Genomic DNA, 18,077 nt, shown 5'->3' with positions numbered 1-18,077 from the left:
GGGTCCAGGAAAATACATGTGGGTTAGCATTACTAAATACAAAGTAAGGGAAAAGCAGTGGAAATAGATGAGTAGGGAGACTAATGGGTTAAAGTAAAAGAGAACTTATTCTCAAAGGCAACTTCTGTAGAAATTTGAATGTCATCTTGCAGGAAAAGTGAAATGATTGAAGAATATTGGCTGAGAAGACATGTGATCAGATTTGTATTTTATAGGGACAAACTAAAAACAGCCTAGAGGATGCATTTAAGAATAAACAAGACTGGCATCGGAGAACCAGATAAGTGGCCATTGCTTTTATCCAGACTAGATGCTGGTGGAAGGAATAATTGGAAAAGAAAAAAAAACGTGCTAAAATATATTTATGGAACACGATAATGTGTATGTCAGAATACAAAGACCGGAAAAGAGGAGACTGTGGAATAACTTGTAGATTTCTGGTTTTTATAACTAATACTGCCATTTATGGCAACGTTCCGTCACTATTTTAATAATACCAACTCACACATATTTTCCTAGATCTATGATGGGATTTCATGTCATCTTCATTTGATTAACTCTTACTTACATTTCAAAACCCATTTTAGATGTAAACTGAGTTGGATTTCCACAAGTAAGGCTTAAGCCCTTACCTTATACATTATGGAAGTTGGCACATTTAGGAAGGAGTTTCCATTTCTGATACGTTGATTTTGAGGAGATTTGAATACACAAGGGGATATGATTAGTCAACATTTTGATCCATGAGTGAGAAAACTTAGAACAAGGTTTGAGCTGGAGAGAAAGATTTAAGAGTCATCAGCATGTAAGCAGTAATCAAAAGTAGGAGAGTTGATTAAATTGCATAATTAGCATAAACAAAGCATCATGCCAAAGATTGTTTTCTAGGGAACTTGGGTTTTAAGATTTAGGCTGACAAAGAGACGACCAAAATAAACCCAAAACAAAACAAAGATCAGAATTGTTGAAGAGAACCAGGAGAAGCCAAAAAATTTCAAGAATGAGAAGTCTTCAGTATCAGATGCAGAAATAAACCATTAGATTTGGAAGCATGGTGCATGGAATACTGACATCTATTCCTGATAATTTTTAGATGTTTCTAAATCTCTTTGTGATCATGTTATTATATTAAATCAATACTAGTGTGCCACAGTATATTAAATCAATACTAGTGTGCTACAGTGGTGTAAACCTAACTATTCTCTATTCTTCCTACTGATTACACCTAAAATGTCTGTAAAATATCTTTTTTAAAACTAAACTACATGGATATTCTGAAAAGTAAATAAAAAACAGGCAGATTCACACAAAAAATAAAATATTTAGGAATACAGCTAACTATGAATGTGAAAGATCTCTACAAGAACTATAAGCCACTGCTCAAATAAATCAGAAATGACCTAAACAAACGAAAAATATTCCCATGAGCATGGATAGGAAGATTCAATGTTGTTAAAATGGCCATACTCCCCAAAGCAATTTATAGATTCAATGCTATTCCTATTAAACTATCAATGACATTCTTCTCAGAACTAGAGAAAACTATTTTAAAATTCAAATGGAACCAAAAAAGAGCCTGAATACCCAAGGCAATTCTAAGCAAAAAGAACAAAGCTGGTGGCATCACGCCACCCTACTTCAAACTATACTATGGGGCTACAGTAACCAAAACAGCATGTTACTGGTACATAAACAGACACATAGATCAATGGAACAGAATAGAGAATCCAGAAATAAGACCACACACCTGCAACTATCTGATCTTCGACAAACCTGACAAAAGCAAGCAATGAGGAAAGGGCTCCCTATTCAATAAATGGTGCTGGGATAACTAGCTAGCCATATGCAGAAAATTGAAATTGGACCCCTTCCTTACACCATGTACAAAAATTAACTCAAGATGGATTAAAGACTTAAATGTAAAACACAAAACTATAAAAATCCTGAAGACAACCTGGGCAATACCACTCAGGGCATAGGAATAGGCAAAGATTTCATGACAAAGATGCCAAAAACAATTGCAACAAAAGCAAAAATTGACAAGTTGGATCTAATTAAACTAAAGAGCTTCTGCACAGCAAAATAAACTATCAACAGAGTAAACAGACAATCTAACACATTGGAGAGAATTTTTGCAAACTATTCATCTAGTGATAAATTTAGGCAAGGTCTCCTTTTGGACATTGATGAGATTGTTTCTGGCTTCTGACTCAAGCACATGACATGCCTTGAAACAAACCCCAGAGATCTATAATGCAAGAGGCTGATACTGATTTTACTCATCTGTGTAGCTTTGCCCTAAGTGTGAGGAAGATGCTGAAAATTGCTTCTAGTTAGTTAGGCATAAGACAATTAAGGAAGGAATCAAAACAACAACAAGAAAGCAAGAACAAAGCTGTCTCAGACCTCACAGATCAATCACAAAATACTGCAGGAGAGGCTTTTAAGAAAGATTCTGACAAGATGGCCAAATAGGAATAGCTCCGGTCTGCAGCTCCCAGCAAGGTCAACGCAGAGTGCAGGTGATTTCTGCATTTCCAGCTGAGGTACCTGGTTCATCTCATCGGGCCAGGTTGGACAGTGGGTGCAAAAATCACAAACATTCCTATACACCAATAACAGAGAGCCAAATCACGAGTGAACTCCCATTCACAATTGCTTCAAAGAGAATAAAATACCTAGGAATCCAACTTACAAGGGATGTGAAGGACCTCTTCAAGGACAACTACAAACCGCTGCTCAACGAAATAAAGGAGGACACAAACAAATGGAAGAACATTCCAAGCTCATGGATAGGAAGAATCAATATCGTGAAATTGGCCATACTGCCCAAGGTAATTTATAGATTCAACGCCATCCCCATCAAGCTACCAATGACTTTCTTCACAGAATTGGAAAAAACTACTTTAAAGTTCACATGGAACCAAAAAAGAGCCCACATTGCCAAGACAATCCTAAGCCAAAAGAACAAAGCTGGAGGCATCACACTACCTGACTTCAAACTATACTACAAGGCTACAGTAACCAAAACAGCGTGGTACTGGTACCAAAACAGAGATACAGACCAATGGAACAGAGACAGAGCTCTCACCACTCCTATTCAACATAGTATTGGAAGTTCTGGCCAGGGCAATCAGACAAGAGAAAGCAATAAAGGGTATTCAAATAGAAAGAGAGGAAGTCAAATTCTCTCTGTTTGCAGATGACATGATTGTATATTTAGAAAACCCTATCTTCTCAGCTCCAAATCTCCGTAAGCTGATAAGCAACTTCAGGAAAGTCTCAGGATACAAAACCAATGTGCAAAAATCACAAGCATTCCTATACACCAATAACAAACGAGAGCCAAATCATGAGTGAACTCCCATTCACAACTGCTATGAAGAGAATAAATACCCAAGAATACAAATTGCAAGGGATGTGAAGGACCTCTTCAAGGAGAACTACAAACCACTGCTCTAGGAATTAAGAGAGGGCACAAACAAATGGAAAAACATTCCATGCTCATGGATAGGAAGAATCAATATCATGAATATGGCCATACTGCCCAAAGTAATTTATAGATTCAATGCTCTCCCTATCAAGCTACCACTAACTTTCTTCACAGAATTGGAAAAAAAATATGGAACCAAAAAAGAGCCCACATAGCCAAGACAATCCTAAGCAAAAAGAACAAACCTGGAGGCATCACACTACCTGACTTCAACCTATACTACAAGGCTACAGTAACCAAAACAGCATGGTACTGGTACCAAAACAGATATATAGACAAATGGAACAGAATAGAGGCCTCAGAAATAACACCACACATCGACAACCATCTGATCTCTGACACAAACAAGCAATGGGGAGAATATTCCCTATTTAATAAATGGTGTTGGGAAAACTGGCTAGCCATATGCAGCAAATTGAAACTGGACCCCTTCCTTACACCTTATATAAAAATCAACTCAAGATGGATTAAAGACTTAAATGTAAGACCTAAAACCATAAAAATCCTAGAAGAAAACCTGGGCAATACAATTCAGGACATAGGCATGGGAAAAGACTTCATGTCTACAACACCAAAAGCAATGGCAGCAAAAGTCAAAAATTGACAAATGGGATCTAATTAAACTAAAGATCTTCTGCATGGCAAAATAAACTATCATCAGAGTGAATAGGCAACCTACAGAATGGGAGAAAACTTTGCAATCTATCCATCTGAAAAAGGGCTAACATCCAGAATCTACAAAGAACTTAAACAAATTTACAAAAAAAAAAAAAACCATCAAAAAGTGAACAAAGGATATGAGCAGACACTTCTCAAAAGAAGACATCTATGCAGCGAACAGACATATGAAAAAATGCTCATTATCACTTGTTATTAGAGAAATGCAAATCAAAACCACAGTGAGATACCATCTCATGCCAGTTAGAATGGCGATCATTAAAAAGTCAGGAAACAACAAATGCTGGAGAGGACGTGGAGAAATAGGAATGCTTTTACACTGTTGTGGGAGTGTAAGTTAGTTCAACCATTGTGGAAGACAGTGTGGCATCTCCTCAAGGATCTAAAACTAGAAATACCATTTAACCCAGCAATCCCATTAGTGGGTATATACCCAAAGGATTATAAATTGCTCTACTATAAAGACACATGCACACGTATGTTTATTGTGACACTATTCACAATAGCCAAGACTTGGAACCAACCCAAATGCCCATCAATGATAGACTGAATAAAGAAAATGTGGCACATATACCCCATGGAATACTGTGCAGCCATAAAAAAAAAAAATGAGTTCATGTCCTTTACAGGGATGAAGCTGGAAACCATTATTTTCAGCAAACTAACATAGGAATAGAAAACCAAACACCACATGTTCTCACTCATAAGTGAGAGTTGAACAAGGAGAACACATGGACACAGGGAGGGAAACATCACACACTAGTGCCTGTTGGGGGGTTGGGGGATAGGGGAGGAACAGCACAAGGAGAAATACCTAATGTGGGTGATGGGTTGATGGGTGCAGCAAACCACCATGGCACGTGTATACCTATGTAAGAAAACTGCACATTCTGCACATGTACTCCAGAACTTAAAGTATAATTTAAAAAAGAATAAATAAATAAATAAGCAAATTTACAAGATAAACAAATAACCCCATTTAAAAGTGGGCAAAAAATGAACAGGTACCTTTCAAAAGATGACGTACATGCAGCCAACAATCATATAAATAAAAAAGCTGATCCTCAATAATCAATAGAGAAATACAAATCAAAACCACAATGAGATACTACCTAACACCAGTGAGAATGGCTATTATTAAAAAGTCAAAAGATAACAGATGATGGCAAGGTTGTGGAGAAAAAGGAAAACTTATCCACTGTTGGTGGGAGTGTAAATTAGTTCAGCCATTGTGGAAGACAGTGTGGCAATTCTTCAAAGACCTAAAGACAGAAATACTATTCAACCCAGTAATCTCATTACTGAGTATGTACCCAAAGGAATATAAATCATTTTATCATAAAGACACATGCACACATATGTTCACTGCAACACTATTCACAACAGCAAAGACATGGAGTGAACCTAAATGTCCATCAATGATAGACTGGATAAAAAAATGTGGTACATATACACCATGAAATACTATGCAGTTATAAGAAAACCCAAAATCATATCTTTTATAGGAACATGGATGGAGCTGGAGGTCATTATCCTAAGCAAACTAACTCAGGAACAGAAAACCAAATACCACATGTTCTCACTTATAGGTGGGAGCTAAATGATGAGAACACATGGACACACAATGGGGAACACACACACTGGGGCCTTGTGGAGAGTGGAGGGTGAGAGGAGGGACAGGATCAGGAAAAATAACAAGTGGATACTAGGCTTGATACGTGGGTGATGAAATCATCTGTATAACAAACCTCCATGACACAAATTTACTTATATTATAAACCTGCAGATCCTGCACATGTACCCCTGAACTTAAAATAAAAGTTAAAAAAAGGAAAAACAGAAAAAAAATAAAACAGACTGTGGAGGAAAGTAAAAATTAGGAGAAGTAACTGGCAAGAGGATAAGTTTTCCACTTCCCTATTTTTTTTTTTTTTGAGACTTTATCCCAAGGGCAGGTGCAGCATGTTGGCTAAAACCTCAATAGAAATTCCAGTTTCTACACAGTGGAATCAGGAAGTGAAATCCTGTGGATGGAGAGTATGCAGAAAATAATTACAACAGGTGCAATTGCTCTGTAATTAAAGAGAGTACAATAGGGTAATTACAATTAATAATTTATTATATGTTTCAAAATAGCTAAAAGAGAAGATTTTACAGGTTCCTAGAACAAATAAATAGTAATGCTTGAGGTGATGAATATTCTAAATAATCTGACCACTATGCATTGTTCACACAATGCAAAATATCACATGTGCCCCATGAATATGAACGACGATTGTATATCAGTAAAAAAACCAAAACAAAAAAAAGAGCACTTATCTGAGATTCAGTAGATTGGATTCTAATCCCTTGTTTACTACTTTAGATCTGTTTGATTCAACCTCTTTGAGCATTTAGCTTATCTTGTAAAATGAAATAGCTACCATGATACTTTCTCACTTAATTTATCAGAGCAATGACAAATATCTAATATAGCAATGTATTTGAGTGCTTTAAAAGATTATAAATTTGTACTTAAGTACTACTCACATTTACATTTTCCTTGGTTTATAAACTTTGACATTTTTACAATATGGATCCATATTCCAGACATTATTTGAATGGTGTCCAAGTTCAGATAATTATCATGACTTAGCTTTTCTCAGTCCATTTAATGCAATTGTTATTTGATCATCTGACATCATACTCTACATGTAGTTTTTTCATTGGTTCTCTCTTTTATATACAACTGTAGATGGAGTGCCCCGGTCTTTGTCAGATGTTTTATTTAATGTCCAATCTCTAATGAGTGAGGAAAGCCCATTTAGCAAAGATGGAAATCTGCTGCCTGTGGCCTATGACTTCTTCACACTTTCCTTTTACCACAAATTAGAGTTCTGGGGGGTTTCTGAACCCACTTAGTCACTTGGAGCTCATCATTTAGACTGTTAGTACCTTTCATAATTATGACCTTTGAGGAGAGGCTTCTGATCTGTTGCCACTGGAATAAGAGCTTTCTTCTCTCTCTCTCTTTACAGTACTGTTCAGAATAACCACTATTTTTGATACAATCATTTGGAAGCAGATGTCCAGGTCTAACTGAATAGAACAAAGACTTTTTTTAGATCAATTATATTCTAGGTATTTCAATAAGAAATATTTGTAATTTTAACCACAAATTGGTGATTCTTTTCTCTCCTGGCTTCTCCCTTCTTCCCTTTTTCCTTTCTTCTCCTCTTTCCCTTATTTTTTTCTTTCCCTCTTCCTCTTCCTTCTGACTCTCTCCTTTTTTATCTTCCCCAGAAGTATTTTAGCCTCTTTTAATATTTTTTAAATACAAAAACCAATGATGAAAAATATATATATTCCCTAATTAAATCTAAACACATCGAAATATTTTCAAGATTATGCAGACTAAAAGTTAGTCGACTCAAATAATTTGCATTAACAAAATAATGTAAGTCTCATACATGCCAGTAAACAATGTTATACTATGTGATATAGTCTATCTGTTTTACTGGCCATTTCTTATAAATAAAAGAACTTCTGCGTTCAGACCATAGATTCTAGATGAGGAAAACTTCTCAAGCTTTACATATAATTCTGTTTCTCTTTGTAGTTAGTAAATTTCTGTTACCACAGCACAAGCCAATATATTGACAATATTTTGTAAAAATTAAAAAAAATGGAAATGTCTTGAGACAAAAAATCCCATGAGGCTACAAGAAATAAATTTGGATTTAAACATTCTTGAATACCTGAGACATTTTGAAGCTCTATGGAAACTTATGCATGCTAGATAATTTGATACATTACACACATATGTCATGGAAACAATATCAACCTCAAACAAAACAAATGTAGTAATTGAAAAATACAAATATATATATATATTTAAATTTTAACTTAGAGTAATAGTTTGAATGAATATCTCTGTATTATTTATGTTTCATCTTCTCATGGTTCAGCTATTACCATTTTCTGATTAAGTAACAGCTGATACCCCTAAATCTACTAAAAGCTACATAAAATCGAGGTGGACATGTCAATTGCTTTCCATTTGACTTAATAAAGGTTATGGAATAACAATAACAACAATAAAAATGGTAACTACCATTCTAAAATTCCACTGGAATAAAATGGTAGCAAGCGTTTTAGAGAATATGCGTGGCACTACGCTAAGCACTTTACCTGCTGCTACTACTGCTAGTACTACTACTACTACTACACACACACACACACACACACACACACTCTTCAGCAACACAGTGCATTTGATATTACTATATTTGTGCCACAGGTGACTAAGCAGAAGTTTAGAAAATTGATTAAATAGCCCAATTTAATACAACTACTTTAGCAGTTGAAGGACTTGAACTTGGCCTGATGGATTATTCTTTTAAATGAAAAGTCTCTACTCTGAATCTCTGGGATTGAGAACTAGAAGTGATCAACACCTAGATTCTGTGCTCAAGCCACAACAGTCAAAATTGAATAAGTAGGTTGAGGAACTCATAAGTTAATAAAATCAATAGAGTATACATGGATAAATGAAAGATAGAAATGTTTGCATGATAAGGTGCAGAAGTAGAAGAGAGAAGGTAATAAACTCAGGATTATACTAACTATACTAATGTGGTACACCTTAATTCTGCAAACACTATTGGAAAATTCTCACCCACAGCTCTGTTCTCTGTCACTTGACTACAGTTCCAAAACCTTAGCATGCACATTTCTAATTTGTATGCCTGCATGCCTCTGAAAGTGCAGCAGTGTCATTGGAAAATAAGGGTCTTTGGTAGTGAAAGCCTTGCTTCTCCACACCCACTCACCCTTTAATTATAAACTTAGATTTGAGTGCTGCACTTTATAGTCTGACTAGGGTAAGTATCTTCTACTCTACAGAATAGGTACTTTGTTTCTGTATTAGGTAACCAGCTCAAATAATGCTTTTGTGTAGGTCAAATTATAAAAATACAAACATTAATTTATTGGAATATGGAGTCTTTCTTATAGCATCAGCACTTTATACTCATCGTTTGAAAATTTTGGAAGACAAATTATAAATTTTTAAACGACTATTGTATAGACAGCAAAACTAGCAGCATTTTCCTTTTCTATATTAGTATCCTGTTTTTGTGCAAGGTAGGTGGACGTTGCAAATACAGAGGGTAGAAATTCTGAATGGCTTTCAAATGTTTGGATAATCTGGGTTATTGGAATTTGATGGAAACATATTGTTGTTTGATTGTACTCAGCTCAGGGAAACAGGAGCATTACTGGGAAGAAATACTGTTAACAGTGTTAGTGCGCAGGATGAACGCTAAATAATCGGGAGAAAAGGGATTGAAGTTTCCAAGTAGCTCACATAGGTAGTTGTTTGTTCTATTTTGTGTTGTTTTGTGTGTAGAACAAGTTTGTCACTTTTTTTGAATTTGAATGATACTTTTTTTTTAATTTCAATAGGTTTTTGAGAAATAGGTGGTGTTTGGTTACATGAGTTTTTTTGTGGTGATTTCTGAGATTTTGGTGTACCTATCACCTGAGCAGTGTGCACTGTACCCAATCTGTAGTATTTTAACCCTCACCCTTCCACTCTTCCCCCAAAGTTCCTAAAGTCCATTGTATCATTCTTATGCCTTTGTGTTCCCACTTATGAGTGAGAACACATGATGTTTGGTTTTCCATTCCTGAGTTACTTAACTTAAAATAATGGTGTCCGATTCCATCCAGGTTGCTGCAAATGCCATTATTTCATTCCTTTTTATGGCTGAGTAGTATTCCATTATATATACCAAATTTCCTTTATCCACTGCTGGTTCATGGGCATTTGGGCTGGTTCCATATTTTTGCAATTGCAAATTGTGCTGCCGTAAACATGCATGCACAAGTGTTTTTTTCGTATATGACTCCTTTTCCTCTGGGTAGATACTCAGCAGTCAGATTGCTGGATCAAATGGTAGGTCTACTTTGAGCTTTTTAAGGAATCTCCGCACTGTTTTCCAAAGTGGTTGTACTAGTTTACATTCCCACCAGCAGTGTAAAAATGTTCCCTTTTCACCACATCCACACCAACATCTATTTTTTTTTATTTTTAAATTATGGTTTAAATGGATAAAATTACTCTTGCAGGAGTAAGGTGGTATCACATTGTGGTTTTGATTGGCATTTTCCTGATAATTAGTGATGCTGAGCATTTTTTCAAATGTTTGTTGGCCATTTGTGTATCTTCTTTTGAGAAATGTCTATTCATGTCCTTAGCCCACTTTTGGATGGGATTATTTGTTTTCTTCTTGCAGATTTGTTTGAGTTCCTCGTAGATTCTGGATATTCCTCATTTGTCACATGCATAGTTTGTGAAGATTTTCTCCCACTCTGTGGGTTGTCTGTTCACTCTGCTGATTATTTCTCTTGCTGTGTAATAGCTTTTTCGTTTAATTAAGTCTCATCTATTTATCTTTGTTTATGTTGCATTTGCTTTGGGGTTCTTGGTCATGAAGTCTTTGCCTAAGCCAATGTCTAGAAGGGTTTTTCCAGTGTTATCTTCTAGAATTTTTATGCTTTCAGCTCTTAGATTTAAGTCTTTGATCTATCTTAAGTTGATTTTTATATAAGGTGAGAAATGAGGATCCAGTATGATTCTTCTACAAGTGGCTTGCCAGTTATCCTAGCACCATTCCTTGAATAGGGTGACCTTTCCCCATTTTATGTTTTTGTTTGCTTTGTTGAAGATCAATTGGCTGTAAGTATTTGGCTTTATTTCTGGGTTATTTGTTCTGTTCCCTTGGTCTATATGCTTACTTTTACACTAGTACCATGCTGTTTTGTTGACTATAGCCTTGTAGTATAGTTTGAAGTCAGGTAATGTGATACCTCCAGATTTATTCTTTTTGCTTAGTCTTGCTTTGGCTATGTGGGCTCTTTTATGGTATCATAGGAATTTAAGGTTTTTTTTTTCTAGTTCTGTGAAGAATGATGATAGTATTTTGATGGGAATTGCATTGAACTTGTAGATAGCTTTTGCAGTATTGTCATTTCCGCAATATTGATTTTATATATCCATGAACATGGGATGTTTTTCCATTTGTGTTGTCTATGATTTCTTTCAGCAGTGTTTTGAGGTTTTCCTTGTAGAAGTATTTCACCTCCTTGGTTAGATATATTCCTAAGGTACACCGATCTGTATGTGTTTTTGCAACTATTGTAACAGGGGTTGAATTCTGAATTTGATTCTCAGCTTGGTCGTGTTGGTATATAGCAGTGTTACTGATTTGTGTACCTTGATTTTGTATCCTGAAACTTTACTGAATTCATTGATCAGCTCTAGGAGCTTTTAAGATGAGTCTTTAGGGTTTTCTAAGTATACAGTCATATCACTGGCAAACAGCAACAGTTTGATTTCCTCTTTGCCAACTGTAATGCACATTATTTTGTTCTCTTGTCTAATCGCTCTGGCTAAAACTTATGGTACTATGTTGAATAGAAGTGGTGAAAGTTGGCATCCTCACCTTGCTTCAGTTCTCAGGGGGAATGCCTTCAACTTTTCCTCATTTAGTATAATGTTGACTGTGCATTTTTCATAGATAGCTTTTATTACCCTAAGATATGTTCCTTCTATGCTGATTTTGTTGAGGGTTTTAATCATAAAGGGGTGCTGAATTTCGTCAAATGCTTTTTCTGCATCTACTGAGATGATCATGTGATTTTTCTCTTTAATTCTGTTTACGTGGTGCATCACATTTATTGATTTGCATATGTTAAACCATTCCTGAATCCCTACTATAAAACCTGCTTGATCATAATGGATTATCTTTTTGATATGCTGTTGTATTCAGTTAGCTAGAATTTCAATGAGGATTTTTGTATCTATGTTCATCAGGGACATTGGTCTTTAGTCTTATTTTCTCGTTAGGTCCTTTCCTGATTTTGGTATCAGGATAATGCTGGCTTCATAGAATGATTTAGGGAGGATTTCCTCTATCTTTTGGAATAATATCAACAGGATTGGTACCAATTATTCTTCGAATTTCTAATGGAATTCAGTTGTGAATCCATCTAGTGCTGGACTTTTATTTGTTGGCAATTTTTAAATTATCACTTCAATCTCACTGCGTGTTATTGTTCTGTTCAGAGATTTGATTTCTTCCTGGTTTAATGTAGAAGCTTGTATATTTCCAGGAACTTATCCATCTCCTCTAGATTTTCTAGTTTGTGAATGTAAAGGTGTTCACAGTACCATTGAATAATCTTTCATATTTCTGTGGTATCAGTTTTAATATCTCCCATTTTGTTTCTAATTTAGCTTTGGATCTTCTCTCTTCAGTTAATCTTACTAATATTCCATCAATTTTATCTTTTCAAAGAAACAGCTTTTTGTTTCATTTATATGTTTTTTGTTTCAATTTCATTCAGTTCTGCTCAGATCTTTGTTATTTCTTTTCTTTTGCTAGGTTTGGGTTTGGTTTGTTCTTGTTTCTCTAGTTCCTTGAGGTGTAACCTTAGATTGTCTATTTGTGCTCTTTCAGACTTTTTGATGTAGGCATTTAAGGCTATGAACTTTCCTCTTAGCACCACTTTTGCTGTATCCATTTCCATCTTGATTTCATTGTTGACCCAAAGATCATTCAGGAGTACGTTATTTAATTTCAATGTACTTGCATGGTTTTGAGAGTTCCTTTTGAAGTTGATTTTCAGTTTTATTCTACTCTGGTCTGAACGAGTACTTGATATAATTTCGATTTTCTTAAATTTGTTGAGACTTGTTTAGTGACCTATCATATGATCGATCTTGAAGAATGTTCCACGTGCAGATGAATAGAATGTATATTCTGCAGTTGTCAGTGGGATGTTCTGTAAATGTCTGTTAAGTTTGTTTGTCTAGGGTATAGTTTAAGTCCATTGTTTCATTGTTGACTTTCCGTCTTGATGACCTGTCTAGTTCTTTCAGTCGAGTATTGAAGTCTCCCACTATTATTTTCTGTCTATCTCATCTCTTAGGTTTACTATAAATTGTTTCAAAAATTTGGAAACTCCAGTGTTAGGTGCATTTATATTTAGGACTGTGGTATTTTCCTGTTGCACTAGACCTTTTATATTTATACAATGTTCCTCTTTGTCTTTTTTTTTTTAACCATTGTTGCTTTAAAGTTTGTTTTGTCTGATATAAGAATAGCTACTCCTGCTTGCTTTTCGTGTCCATTTGCATGGAATATCTTTTTCTACTCCTTTACCTTAAGTTTATATAAGTCCTTATCTGTTAGGTGAGTCTCTTGAAGACTGCAGATATTTGGTTGGTAAATTTTTATCCATTCTCTCATTCTGTATCTTTTAAGTAGAGCATTTAGGCCATTTACACTCAGTGTTAGTATTGAGAGGTGAGGTATTATTCTATTCATCATGCTAGTTATTGCCTGAATACTTTGTTTTTGTTGTTGTTGTGTTATTGTTTTATAGGCCCCATGAGATTTATGCTCTAAGAAAGTCCTATTTTGGTGCATGTTGAGGTTTTGTTTCAGGATTTAGAGCTTCTTTTAGTAGTTCTTGTAGTGCTGGCTTAGTAGTGGCAAATTCTCTCAGTATGTGTTAGTCTGGAAAAGACTATCTTTTCCTTTACTTATGAAACTTAAGCACTAGATACAAAATTCTTGGCTGATAATCATTTTGTTTAAGGAGGCTAAAGATAGAACCCCAATCCCTTCTATCTTGTAGGGTCTCTGCTGACAAATCTGCTGTTTATCTGCTGGGTTTTCCCTTGTAGGTTACCTGATACTTTTGCCTCACAGCTCTTAAGATTCTTTCATTCTTCTTGACTTTAGATAACCTGATGACCATGTGCCTAGGCAATGATCTTTTTGTAATGAATTTCCCAGATGTTCTTTGAGCTTCTTGTATTCAAATGTTTAGATCTCTAGCACCTCCAGGGAAGTTTTCCTCAATTATTCCTTCAAATATGTTTTACAAACTTTTAGATTTCTCTTCTTCCTCAGGAACACCAATTATTCTTAGGTTTGGCTGCTTAACATATCCCACACTTCTTAGAGGCTTTGTTTATTTAAAAAAAAAATCTTTTTTCTTTGTCTTATCAGATTGTGTTAATTCAAAAGCCTTGTCTGTGAGCTCTGAAATTCTTTCTTCTATTTGATTCTATTGTTGAGAATTTCCAGGTATTTTTCATGTCTATAAGTGTGTCCTTCATTCCCAGTTGCGATTGTTTCTTATGCTACCTATTTCTCTGGAGGTTTTTCCATCCATATCCTATAACATTTTTTTTTTTAATTTCTTTAAGTTGGTATTTACCTTTCTCTGGTGCCTCCTTGAGTAGCTTAAAAATTGACCTTCTGAATTCTTTTTCTGGCAATTCAGATATTTCATCTTGGTTTAAATCCATTGCTGGTGAGCTAGTGTGATCTTCTGGGGGTGTTAAAGAACCTTGTTCTGTCATAGCACAGGAATTGTTTTTCTGGCTCCTTCTCATTTGGGTAGATTATGACAGAGAAAAGATCTCAGTTTTTTTGTCCAACAGGTGTTCCTTTGATGTGGTGCTCTCCCTCTTCCCCTAGAAAGGGGGGCTTCCTGAGAGCTAGACTGCAGTGATTGTTATTTCTGTGTCTAGCCACCCAGTGGAGCTACCAGGCTCTGGGCTGGTACTGGGAAGTGTCTGCAAAGAGTCCCGTGATGTGATCAGTCTTTAGGTCCCTCAGCTGTGGATACCAGCACCTGCTCCAGAGGAGGTAGCAGGGGAGTGAGGTGGACAGCCATGCTCCCTCAACAGCACGAAATTTATATCCAGGCAGTCGGTGAGTGGAGCTGAGAACTTGCCCCAGGCTACAAGCCTCCCTGCTGAGAAAACTAGCAGGATTTCAGGCTTCGCCCCTCCCCACAATGGCTTCTGTGCTCTCTCTGTTCACCCCAACCCCCCCCCCTTCTGCCCTGGAAAATTTGCACTCTGGTGAAATTATTACAAAATTACAAAAAGCCAGATGTTTTCTTCTCCCTGTGGTCTTTCCCCAATTCCACTGGCAGCTCTCCCCAAGGACACCTGTGAAATAAAGTCAGAAGTGTGTTCCCTGGGCTTCCTTAGGGGCCAGAATTGCCTACAGTGCTCTTCCTTCTGCTGCTTCTACTTTTATATTCCTTTCAGCTCTCTAAATTCATTTCAGCTCTAGGTAAGGTTAAATCCTTCTCTCTCTTGTGAAGGACTTAACCTAGAAGGAATTAACCTTACCTAGAAAAATTTAACCTTACCTAGAGCTGAAATGAATTGAGGTGAGGATGTGTGTTCAGAAGTGGACTTTCTCCATCTCACATTTTGGGCACTCACAGCTTTTCAGCTGTCTCTTGGAGTTTGCAGCAATAAGCTGTTTCTTTCAAAGGGTCTGTGAATTCTTTTGGTTTTACTGGTATGTTCCCGTGGTAGTTCTTGGAGCAAAAGTTCATAATGTGAGTCTCTACCCGCTGTTCTGTCCATCCGGGTGGGAGCTGCAAGTTAGTCCTGCCTCCTATCCACCATTTTCCCAATCTGAAGGATATAAAGTTTATCTCCTTATGAAGCAATAAAAAAAGTTGCCTTCAGAATAAAACCACTGATTATCATATAGGAGCTTGATTTCATGTAGCATTTTTAAAAACCATTTTTAAATGCAATTTTAAAATTTCATTTAGTTTTACCTCTTATCATCATGAATTTATTGATAATAAAATATAACGTGCATCAATTTTTTTCTTTTCTGATTTTAGTGCTATTATATTTTCAACCAAAAGTATGGATAGCTGGTTTAAAATAGAAAACTTTAAGCATAGCAAATCATAAGCAATGAATATGCACAAAATTATGAGGGGTATTTAGAAACACCCGTGAAGTATTACAATAGTCACAGCATACTTCCAGAGGCTGACTGTGAGTAAAACAGAGAATGATATAAGCACTCATCTAATTACAATGAGTAGATGGCTGTAAAAATCAGCAGTAAATTTAGAAAATCAAAACTATACCAGGATGTATATTTAAAATATTATTCATATCGTTTGAAATTTATGTATGTGTAAAACTTGATAAGAAAGGAACCTGAAGCAAATCAAACATTTTGTGAAACTATTATTTTTGCAACAATACTAATATATACATTTTTTAAAGATTAGGCTTTTTAAAATATACTGCCAATTTTAAAAAAGGTCAAGGAGAAAATATTTTATAGTGTATATGTTACAGAACCTATAGGGGAGGAAAAAAGGGAGAAATAAATATATTTGTACAGTTCATGCATGCATGTAGCTATCTATCATCTATCTGTCTATCTACTTATGCCTATCCCTTTATATATTGAAAAGAGACAGAGAGACAGAGATAAAAATAAAGATATCTATGTATTCATAAATGTATGGATTATCTCTGAAACCAAAAACAAGAAGCTAGTAACGGTAGTTGCTTTGGGGAGCAAAGAACTGGGAGGCAAGAAGTCAGGGTATGAAGGAGACTTACTTTGAGTCATATATCCTTTTATAGTATTTGAATATTTTTGCAAGCATGCTCATTTCCGTTTCAAAAATAATGCTATAAGACTTTATAAATGATCAATTTTTAAAAATCATAAAATTTTAAAGAATAATTAGCAGAAAATATTTTGCACCTACAAACAAGACATCTACACAGAAAGTAAGAAAATGACAAATATAGATAAACCAGCAAGCAGTAATTTGCTTATGTGCCCTTTGCAATCACTTGCAGAATCACCTTGGAAAGAAAGACAGTCATAGCAATCACTTACAGAATCATCTTGGAAAGTCACACTAGAAGATGCTTTGATGACTCCTTGAATTACATATAGTCACATCTGTTTGAGATTGAAAATGTTAAGTATCTTTTTTGATAGACATGCTAAACACAGGCCTCTTTACAGCCTACGCGAGTGATACCAGCGAAAGGGGCATGTAGGCATGTGCAAAAGATTTGTGTAAAATAACAGCACATAGGCTGAATTTAATCCAGGGTTTTGTCAGGACTAGCTTGATGTATTTACCATGATGATGTCTGAGAAAACAGAATCTGTAGAATGCTTGGTGGTTAACAAAAAGTTGAAGAATAGTGGCAAAATATTTTATAAGTTATCTTTAATAAATCGGAATATTCCTTAGGACAATTTCTAAAACATGGTTGTTATTCAATAAATATTTATTGAATTGACTTGAATAAACAGAAAAAATACAGAGTAAATGAATTAACGTAAGTACATACCTTGAATGCTCAAATTGCACCTTCACTAAAAATAACTCACTTCAATATATTCACCTCTTGATTTGTTTTGGTGAGTCAAAAGGAATGCTGAAAACACTAACTTTTATTATACATAATAAGATCTTTTGTAATTACATAAGCAGTAACCTTGAGACCTTGCTGTGCTCTGATAGGTTGGCAGGGAAGGTGCTAGTAAGAGTTTTTAAACTCAAGGTTGAATTAATATCTGTCTCCATAGGAGAAAATAGTCAGCACAAAGGGGTAAGAGTTATAGGAGGTGAGTAATTCCATGCATTTTTAAGAATGAAGAATAGTCCATAGTTGACAAACTCAGCAGAATTTTTTAAGACTGACTTTCCATTAACACTACAAGGCATTATAATAATATTCTTCTCTTTTCTTTTTTAAGTACACTTAAGACCACTCCAGTGAAAACAGAATTTTAGATTTCAATCTAGAATGCTTCTTGCGGTGGTATAAGTAATTTGAGTATATTAATCCACACATTAAAAAAAGCATAATTAGTAATCTGATTTAGTTGAGGAAAGTACTTGAGCTGGGATTTCTTTTGACCAAGAGAAAATACTAACTGGTTGCTCAAAAACCATTTTACTCTCATATATATGTGTGACTCTACTGTCAAAGGGAAGATATTTCTAATGATATTTTCAGCAGTAGCCTAAAAATATTGCTTTA

The 18,077-nt window shown here is 35.4% G+C and overlaps 1 protein-coding gene across 1 annotated transcript in view; it reads right to left on the bottom strand.

The window, feature by feature from the left end:
• Positions 1–17,458, bottom strand: part of HCRTR2 (hypocretin receptor 2) — a 177,696-nt gene extending 160,238 nt beyond the window's left edge. Inside the window, exon 1 of the mRNA XM_032140861.2 lies at positions 17,382–17,458. The gene's annotated coding sequence lies outside the window, so the exon portion shown is untranslated. The remainder of the gene's footprint in view (positions 1–17,381) is intronic.
• Positions 17,459–18,077: the final 619 nt, after the last annotated feature.

Source organism: Hylobates moloch, unplaced genomic scaffold (assembly GCF_009828535.3).
Source record: "Hylobates moloch isolate HMO894 unplaced genomic scaffold, HMol_V3 SCAFFOLD_20, whole genome shotgun sequence".
In the NCBI taxonomy this organism is placed as follows: Eukaryota; Metazoa; Chordata; class Mammalia; order Primates; family Hylobatidae; genus Hylobates; species Hylobates moloch.
The sequence above is the reverse complement of the archived record's forward strand: the minus strand, read 5'-3'. Positions and strand labels throughout refer to the sequence as shown.